Source organism: Gymnodraco acuticeps, unplaced genomic scaffold (genome assembly GCF_902827175.1).
Source record: "Gymnodraco acuticeps unplaced genomic scaffold, fGymAcu1.1, whole genome shotgun sequence".
Classification (NCBI taxonomy): Eukaryota; Metazoa; Chordata; class Actinopteri; order Perciformes; family Bathydraconidae; genus Gymnodraco; species Gymnodraco acuticeps.
This window is the reverse complement of record NW_022989805.1, coordinates 188,033-198,647: the sequence shown is the minus strand read 5'-3', so window position 1 is coordinate 198,647 and position 10,615 is coordinate 188,033.

Sequence of the window (10,615 nt, the reverse complement as noted above, 5' to 3'; positions counted from 1 at the left end):
CTTGTGCGTCCACATCTCCACGTGCAGTGCTGCATAAACATGGCTGAGTCAGCGATAACTTTCGAGGGGTGGAGGTATGCCCATTACTTTGAGTTCGTCCGAAGAATAGACAGGAATGTGACGGTGAGGTGCAAACTGTGTCCAGGCCAGAAGCTGTTATCCACTGCTGTAAACACCACGTCAAACCTCAACAAACACCTGCAAAGAACACATGCTAAGGTGAAGCTACCGCACACGCTATTTGTTGTTTGTTTATATCACGCAGTCTGTTCTTCTTCTCTGTCTTCCGGTTGTTGCCTGTTTTGAATGACAAATACACACTACCGCCGCCTGCTGGTAAGGAAAGATATTGCCACTCACGCGCAGTTCGTACGTGCTCGGCGAGTAAAGTAACGAGTAAAGTAACGAGTAGTGTAGATATGTAGATAGTAACGAAGTAGTGTAATATATTACTTTTTTTTTTTTTAAAGTAATATGTAATATTTAAAAAAAAATTAGTAACAGCCCCATCTCTGGAGTTGGCGTTCTCTACTCTGATTTACATGAAGAACAACAGGAGGCCACGGCTCTCTGTTGAACAGGACTTGTGAGTGGCCCTCTCCTCAGTGCCACCAAGGATTAAAAAATTCAGCGCGCCCCGACAGGCACATGTATCTCACTCATTTGTAAGTCGGCAAAAATATTTACAATAGCACATGTTTCAATGCTGATTGCTGAAATGTTACATTTATAATTTGTAGTTCAGGACCATGGACTACAGCTTCCTTGCATTTACAGTTCTCTGTGCTGAGTTTCCTTTGCCTCATTTTTAATTTTGTGACCTGTCTGGTTTAAATGAGTGTGTTGCTGCTTTGATGAAGCCTAATTTGATAAAGTTTCAAATTAATTTCTGAAATATTTCGTTAATAAATATTTCATGAGTAATATAGTTGTCTTTGTCACATTTTATTTGACATTAGTAAATAATTATGTACATTTACAGATATTTTACATGATATGAGTAATAACACGTGTTATAAGGGCTATTTTGCACAATAGGTGTGCCTTGAGATTTTTACTTGTCCTTTGGTGTGCCTTGGGCACAAAATGTTTGGGAACCACTGATCTAGATGCTTCAGTAATGAACAATTACAGGCCCATATCAAACCTCCCATTTCTAGGTAAAATCATTGAAAAAGTTGTTTTTCAACAGTTGAGTAATTTCTTGCATTTAAATAGCTGTTTGGATGTGTTCCAGTCAGGCTTTCGTCCAAACCACAGTACTGAGACTGCTCTTGTAAAGGTCTTTAATGACATCCACTTAAACACAGACAGTGGCAGAACTTCAGTGTTAGTATTATTAGATCTCAGTGCTGCGTTTGACACTGTTGACCACAGCATATTACTAGACCGACTGGAAAACTGGGTGGGACTTTCGGAAACAGTTCTAAATTGGTTTGAATCCTACTTAAAGGACAGAAACAACTTTGTTTCTATAGGTAAATACTAGGGCCGGGACTCGATTAAAAAAATTAATCTAATTAATTAGAGGCTTTGTAATTAATTAATCGAAATTAATCGCATTTTTAATCGCATATAAATATTTGACCTGAGAACAGTGAGAAGCAATTTTTTTCACATGGATTTTAGTATACCATGAGGCGCATTCACACCGCAGTACTTTTCCCACAAAGGTTCATGAGAACTTAGTTCATGAGAACAAATGAAGCCGCTGACGTCACTTCTTCTTCTTCTTCTGCTTTGTGTTTACTGGCAGGCCGCAAACGACTTCACGGCGTATACTACTACTGAAGCCTTCCGAGTAAATCGCCAGAACGCCGACACCTCCTCATCTCCACCGGTCCCATGTTTTATTTTGTGTTGCCATAAGTTAGTCTCTCTGCGTTTCTGTGCTGGGCTAATGCTAATAATGCTAATGCGAGGATAATAAAATGGCGGCTTCACCAAACTTTTTGGGAGTTTTACGGGGCGTGGTTTGCAATCCGCCCAGCCAATCAGAAATATAGCTCCTTTCTCACAAGAGAGCCGCACGAAAGTCCCTGCTCTCTAGCAGCTCTCTGCTCTCTAGCAGGGACTTTCGTGGGGGTAAAAAGGTTCTCATTAACTAATTTTAGTACCGGCTCTTTTTGGTGTGATCCATAGACTGTATGGTGTGAACGCGATAAAAGAGGCTAACGTCCACGCTAGCTTCCACGCTAGCTGCTATATGTTTTGCATTGAGGTGATACTTGAGGCTTGATGTGCTGCGGTGATATGCGAATTCCTTTTTGCATAATTTGCACACAACCGTGCTCTTATCGACACTTCCATCCGTCCGTTTTTTAAAACAACATTTCCCACTGTTGTTCACTGTGGTTTGTTGTTGTCTGAAGTCATGAACGTTAGTTGGTGCTCCAGTATAATCGGTACGCCTGAAACTCATCCAGTGAGAAATGTTCCGCGGTACAAAAATAAGTGCGATTAAAATGCGTTAATTTTTTTAACGCGTTAATTTTTGTGTAATTAATTAATCTTAATTAACGCGTTAAAGTCCCGGCCCTAGTAAATACACATCTGAGTTGACAAATATGACATGTGGCATGAGCCTCAAGGCTCCATCTTGGGGCCTCTTCTCTTTAACATCTACATGCTACCACTGGCTCAGATTATGAAAAACAACAAAATAAGTTACCATAGCTATGCAGATGACACACAAATTTACGTAACAATTTCACCAGGAGACTATGCTCCAATTCAAACACTGAGTAAGTGCATTGAACAAATCAATGACTGGATGTGTCAGAACTTTCTCCAATTAAACAAAGATAAAACTAAGGTAATGGTTTTTGGAGCCAAGTCAGAACGTATAAAAGTTAGCGCTGAGCTTCAGTCTGCAATGTTCAAAACAACAGATAAAGCCAGAAATCTAGGTGTAGTCATGGACTCCGACCTGAGTTTCAACAGTCACATTAAAACTGTTACTAAATCAGCCTTCTATCACCTAAAGAATATATCTAGGATCAAAAGACTAATGTCACAGCAGGATTTGGAAAAACTTGTCCATGCTTTTATCTTCAGTAGACTCGTCTACTGCAATGGTGTCTTCACAGGTCTCACTAAAAAATATATTAGGAATCTGCAGCTGATTCAGAACGCCGCTGCTCGAGTCCTCACTAACACTAAGAAAGTGGATCACATCACTCCTGTTCTGAAGTCTTTACACTGGCTTCCTGTGTGTCAAAGAATAGATTTCAAAATACTGCTGCTGGTTTATAAAGCACTGAATGGTTTAGGCCCAAAATACATTACTGACCTCCTGCTAAATTATGAACCATCCAGATCTCTCAGGTCTTCAGGGACTGGTCAGCTTTCTGTCCCCAGAGTCAGAACTAAACATGGAGAAGCAGCGTTCAGTTATTATGCTCCAAATATCTGGAACAAACTCCCAGAAACCTGCAGGTCCGCTGCAACTCTTACTACTTTTAAATCCAGCAGGAAGACTTTTCTTTTTGTCGCTGCTTTTAATTGAACTATTCATATCTTAGACTGCACTGTAACTTTTATCCATGTATTTTTTCTTTTAATGTTTATTTTATTAGCTCTTCTTTTTAATGACTGATTTTAAATGCCATTTTCTTAATGTCTTTCATTTTTTGTAAAGCACTTTGAATTGCCTTGTGTTGAAAAGTGCTATATAAATAAACTTGCCTTGCCTTGCATGGCCTCAGATCTACTTCATATAGTAAACAAATCTCGTCACTCACTCAGGTATTTTTCCACAGGCCCTGAAAACTGTAGTCATTAAACCGCTCTTAAAAAAGAATAATCTAGATGCTTCACTAATGAACAATTACAGGCCCATATCAAACCTCCCATTTCTAGGTAAAATCATTGAAAAAGTTCTTTTTCAACAGTTGAGTAATTTCTTGCATTTAAATAGCTGTTTGGATGTGTTCCAGTCAGGCTTTCGTATCTTAGATATATCTTAGACTGCACTGTAACTTTTATCCATGTATTTTTTCTTTTAATGTTTATTTTATTAGCTTTTCTTTTTAATGACTGATTTTAGATGCCTTTTTTTTTAATGTCTTTCATTTTTTGTAAAGCACTTTGAATTGCCTTGTGTTGAAAAGTGCTATATAAATAAACCTGCCTTGCCTTGACTTGCCTTTGAGGGCCACCAGCTGCAGATAGTTAACTAATTAAAGGGACGTGGCCCCACAGCTGTGAGAACTCAGCAATCAGGTGTCCATTTTAGGTAGCACTTTCCTGGAGCGTCAGACAGACGAAGACTGACAAAGACAATAGAGTCCTACTAGAGTAAGACTGACAAAGACAATAGAGTCCTGCTGGAGTCACGAGGGTGGCAAAGAGGAGGCAAATCCTACTTTGATTGAGCTAAGTATCGCTGGTGTTTTATTTTATTTGGTTGTTTAGCCCCTCATGCTATAATCATGTGTATTTTCTCCATTCGTGTTCATGTGTCTTCTCGCAATTATCAGTGTATCTCGTAATCGATATAACCGGCCTGCTCTCATCTATCCCACATGCTCCACTGACATCCAACATCTAGTTTCAGGCGGCCTGTCGAACTGCCAGTCAGCTGTTCCTAAGGCTGACTCCATCTCTGGCTACGCTTCCCTGCAGTCTCTGGATTTCCTTGCTCTCACTGAGACGTGGATTACTCCATCCAACACATCCACCCCAGCAGCTCTCTCCACAGGATATTCCTTCTCCCATACACCCAGACCCACTGGCAGAGGAGGTGGCACTGGTCTCCTGCTCTCTCCCAAATGGAGCTTTTCCCTCTTCAAGCTACCTAACTTCACTCCTTCCACCTTTGAATTCCATGCCGTCACAGTAACCCATCCTATACAATTAACCATTGTTGTTCTCTACCGCCCACCAGGCGCCTTGGGGGACTTCTTGGAGGAATTAGATAATCTCCTCTCACACATCCCTGAAACTGGACCTCCCGCTGTACTTCTCGGAGACTTCAACCTCCAGTTAGGGAAGATAGCTGAACTAACATCTCTGTTAACCGCCTTTGCTTTCTCACTGTCTCCATCCCCACCAACTCATAAAGCTGGCAATGTCCTTGATCTCATATTTACAAGGAACTGCACTACTTCTAACCTCTCTGTAAACCCGCTCCACACATCCGATCACTTCTTCATTTAATTCTCTCTACCCCTTTCCAAACATAACGACCTAATCTCTTCTCATCCTGCACCTGTCCGCCGTAACCTTCGTTCCCTCTCCCCCTCTACCTTTGCCTCATCGGTGCTCTCAGCCCTCCCTTCCTCTGACTCGTTCCAACTCCTACCTCCAAACTCTGCTGCAGAAACTCTCCTCTCTACTCTCTCATCCTCTCTGGACTCTCTCTGTCCTCTCACATCTCAGCAGGCTCGTCAGTCCCCTCCTGCTCCCTGGCTAAATGACGCACTGCGTGCTAATAGAACCGTCCTTCGGGCAGCAGAGCCGAAACGGTGGAAATCCAAACACCATGACGACCTCCTAACCTATCAGGCTCTCCTCTCCTCTTTCTCTGCTTCGATCTCTCAGGCAAAAAGCACTCTTTCAAGATAAGATCCAATCTTCCTATTCCAATCCCAAAAAACTATTTTCCATCTTCTCCTCCCTCCTGGACCCCCCCAAAAGCCCCTCTCCCCTCCTCACTTCTGTCAAGCGACTTTGTTAACCACTTTGAAAAAAAGGTTGATGATATTCGCTCTTCTTTTTCTGACTCACCTTTACTCACCGCTGGGTCACCAGACCCTCCTTTCACCCACACACTGACCTCCTTTTCCCCTCTCTCTCCAAGTGAGGTTCTTACCCTCATTACCTCTGCCCGCCCTACCACCTGTCCTCTGGACCCTATCCCTTCAAACCTCCTTCAGACTATCGCTCCTGATATTCTACCGTTTCTCACCCATTTCATCAACACTTCTCTAACTTCTGGTCACTTTCCAAACAGTCTCAAGGAGGCAAGAGTAAACCCTCTCCTAAAGAAACCCACTCTCAACCCGTCTGATGTTATAAACTACAGGCCTGTCTCTCTCCTCCCGTTCCTGTCTAAAACACTTGAACGCGCCGTCTTTAAACAACTCTCCTGTTATCTCCATCAGAACAACCTTCTGGATCCGCACCAGTCTGGTTTCAAGGCAGGTCACTCCACAGAAACTGCCCTCCTTGCTGTCTCTGAGGAACTGCACACTGCTAAAGCAGCCTCCCTCTCCTCTGTCATCATCCTTTTGGACCTGTCTGCTGCATTCGACACGGTGAATCATCAGATCCTCCTTCGCACTCTCCAAGAACTTGGAGTTTCAGGCTCTGCACTTTCCCTCATCACCTCATACCTCAAAGACCGCACCTACAGGGTTACATGGAGAGGGTTGGAGTCCGACCCTTGTCAATTAACTACAGGGGTCCCTCAGGGCTCTGTTCTTGGTCCCCTCCTCTTCTCCTTGTACACAAACTCGCTCGGATCTGTCATTAGCCCGCATGGTTTTTCATACCACTGCTACGCTGACGACACCCAATTAATTCTGTCCTTTCCCCGCTCAGAGACCCAGTTCGTCGCACGCATCTCTGCTTGTCTAGCTGACATCTCTCAGTGGATGTCTGCTCATCACCTCAAGCTCAACCTTGACAAGACTGAACTGCTTTTCCTTCCGGGAAAAGATTGTCCCACTCTTGACCTAACAATCAACATCGGCACCTCTGTTGTTTCCCCGACTCAGACTGAAAGGAATCTGGGTGTGACCCTAGATAACAACCTGTCCTTCACTGCAAACATAGCTGCTCCAACCCGCTGCTGCAGATACACGCTTTGCAACATCAGGAGGATACGTCCCCAGCTGACCCAGTAAGCGACGCAGGTTCTGGTCCAGGCTCTCGTCATCTCACGCCTAGACTACTGCAACTCCCTCCTGGCTGGTCTACCTGCATGTGCCATCCGACCTCTGCAGCTCATCCAGAATGCAGCGGCTCGTCTGGTCTTCAACCTTCCTAAATTCTCCCACACCACGCCGCTCCCTCCGCTGCCTTCACTGGCTTCCGGTAACTGCTAGAATCCACTTCAAGACAATGGTACTTGCGTACCATGCTGCGAATGGATCTGGCCCTTCCTCCATCCAGGATATGGTTAAACCGTACACCCCAGCACGTGCACTCCGCTCTGCATCAACCAAACAGCTCGCTGCACCCTCGCTGCGAAGGGGACCCAAGTTCCCATCAGCAAAAACACGTGGGTTTGCTGTCCTGGCTCCAAAATGTTGGAATGAGCTCCCCATTGACATCAGATAGCTTACACACCTTCCGGCGCAGACTGAAAACTCATCTCTTTCGACTCCACTTCGAGCGATAGAACTATTAACAAAGCACTTATATACTAATAAAGGACTGGCTTACCTAAAGCCAGTTGAGTAGCATTTGAAATGTTTTTGCTCTATGAAACCTGATGTACTTTATGATTCTGTTTTCTTCAAGGTTGTATTTTGTTGGTCGAACGCACTTATTGTAAGTCGCTTTGGATAAAAGCTCAATGCAATGTAATGCTGCTGTGGGGAAACTATGGAAACTACAGTTTTCTATACAGCGGACTACAACATGGATGTTTAATAAGAACGAGGGACTCCTGTAAACTCATCTAGAGACTCTGCACCGTGCTCTGATGCTGTTGCTTTATGCTTTATGAACGTGGACAAGAGAGAAACAAATTCTTCATGACCAAAGTTGGAATTTAAATAAGGAAAGTGAAACTTATGCTCGTCACCCTCTCCCTCCGGTCCACATTAATACAAATGATCCCAATACGTATGATTGTATGAACTATGAAAAGATCTTAAAATAAATACAAATGTATTTATTATAAACGTTAGTCCTTAACATATATCACTGTGTATATCACCATTCAAACATCTTTTAAAAGTTGAACAAACCCCACAGCTCAGTAAAGACTGTGAAATGTTGACTTTATTTGATCATTTCAGTAAAAACCAACGTTCATATTTCTCTTTTTGATTATAATACTGATGAACGTTCAAAACAAAGCACTTTGACAATTTACCACATACGTTTTAAAATGCTTAATAACCACCGTAACTTTCATGATATCATTTCTCGGTCATAATCGGTTGTTTCCGTGAACGGCCGACTGTTGAGTGACGGCAAATGCTGCGGCTGCAATGCATTGTGGGGCAGCATTTTCTGCTCTCCTTTCGTCAAGGGAGGTCCAGTGGTTCCTAAGCTAAAGGAGGTTATAAAGGAAGTTTGAAACCTCCTTTCCTGTCATTTAGAGAATTGGAACGGCACTTATCATGGCTGCTACTGACGTACTTCCGGGTCATTTCACTTGGTTAGGAAGGTTCCTAAGCTAAATGGACTATTGGAACACAACCACGGTGTCTCCGTACACCGGCTGGCTGTCCAAGGTGTCAGAGTCTGACGTGCTGCTCTCTGATCTGGGATCAGGGGGCGTGGTCACGGTGGATATGGGGGGATACGGCAGACTGTGGGAGACGGGACTGGACAACCTGCAGCGCTCTCTGATGGAGTGGAGGAACATGATTGGGACGGAGGACGGCAGACCTTTACAGGCAGACCCGGCGTCATGGGCGGGCCCCATGGGGAAATTCTGAATGAAAGGCTGCGCGCAAGACTGGTTTTTCGCTGGGTTGAGTCGTGTGGGTTTTTGAGTGAGATGCGGCACAGCAGCCTGTCAGTTTACTCTTGCTAGGTTAGTTTGGCTATTATCATTTATATTTATCTGCAACAATGGATATCAGGAAGTGGTTCATGAAAGGAATATGGCAACTCAGTGCCAGATACAAGCACATTAGAAGACATTAGTTACGTTACCAACGATGCTAGCCAAGCAGCCAGGGACAAGGGAGGCTGGCAATCAATTATATTTTGAAGAGAAATTGACTCTCAAGCCGTGTTGCGACCTGGCTCAAAAAGGCCACAACAAAAAGGAGACACAACATGTCAACGGGTAGGTAAGGTGTTTATTGCACAACACTGTTCAAGTCAACTCATGGTTTATACTCATCAGAGCCGGGTGCCTGCAGGAAAACAGAGAGAGCACAGACAGGAGCAGATAGGCTTTAAATAGCTGCAGAGCACCAGACCCAGGTGCCCTGAGTTACTGCAATCAATGCAGCCCAAAGCAGGACAGCCACACCCTCTCCACTGATGAACCCACAGGGGCATCACAAGCCGGCTCTCTCACAAACTCCGGCTCTGTGCGCAAGCAGACCCGCTGCACACGCTCTCTGCCTCGCTCAATCTCTCTCTCTCTCCATCGCTCAACCTCACTCCACCCTGTGTGCACTCCTCAAGTTTGCCTGCATGCTTGCCCAAGTTGGCACAGCGTTACAAATGTGCCACAAACCAACCAATGGATGTAGCCTATATAAGACCGTCAACAGCCTTATGGCAACCTAAAACCCCTGTTTCCGTAACAACAATTCACGAGCCCCCCTCCCCCCGTTGACAATTCCGATTTCCCCGGGAAAAGTTTATGGGTGGGCCCGCCCTGATTAAATGAAATGCCCGCCCAGAGACGTATGTCTGCCGCCGGGTCGTTTACAGGTAAGAATATTATTTGTTTGGGAATCGAAACCCACGTGCTGAAGTTAATTGAAAAAAGTGCTCTTTAGCTACCGCTACCGGCCTCATCAACAAGGCCTGGCCCCCCCACTGACACGTTAACATATCATAGACTCTGCATTACATTAATGCACACAATTTTGACCATATTGCTTGCTGCACATATTTTATATTTTATTGCGTTCTATTTCAATGTAAATTACGGCTTTATTTTATTGCTATTTTACTATATTTTCTTATTTTTTATTCGTAATGTTATTACAGTATTCTTAATATAGTTTGCTGTCTGTTTTCTTTTTATAATTTTGTTTTTTTACTTTTATGTATGCACCACAACACCAAGATTTTTTGAAAAAAATACATAAATATTTTTGAATTTTGAGATGTTCAAAAAAATAATCTGAATAATTGTTTTCACAGAATCATATTTTCAGAAAAAAGTCAAAAATTGTGACTTTTTTTCCAGAAAAAATTAAAAAAAGTCAGAATTGTGATATTTTCAAACTTTTTGATAAATAAAGTCAAAATTAGGAGTTTTTCTCAGAACAAAAAAAAAATTCAACTTTGGTAAAAATGTGTCTTTTTTCAAACTTCGAGAAAAAAAGGTAAACTTTAATACTTTGGTCTGCACCTTAACTGTTCTTGCTGAAAAATATTGCTCTTAGACTTAGAGGATAAGATATTCTCCTCCAAAAAACTAACCGAATACTAGATGTTAGAGTGAATTCTTTATACCAATTTTTTTCCTGATCCATAACTTCCAAATACACTTGAAATGCCAGTCTGTGCACAACAGGTAATTATGATTTGCTGACTTTTTACCAGAAAATGAAAAAAGTCACCAATTTTTGAAAAAAAATGCCCTGAGTGATGCACACGGGTTAAATTGTTAATCTAAAAATTGTTGAATCACTGAGTTAAGAGATTTTTGATAGTAATTAGAAATGCTTGCAGCCTGCAGTTTCTCTCACCACCACAGAGGGGTGCATTCTCTCCTCACAGTACATCAACACCCCCACTA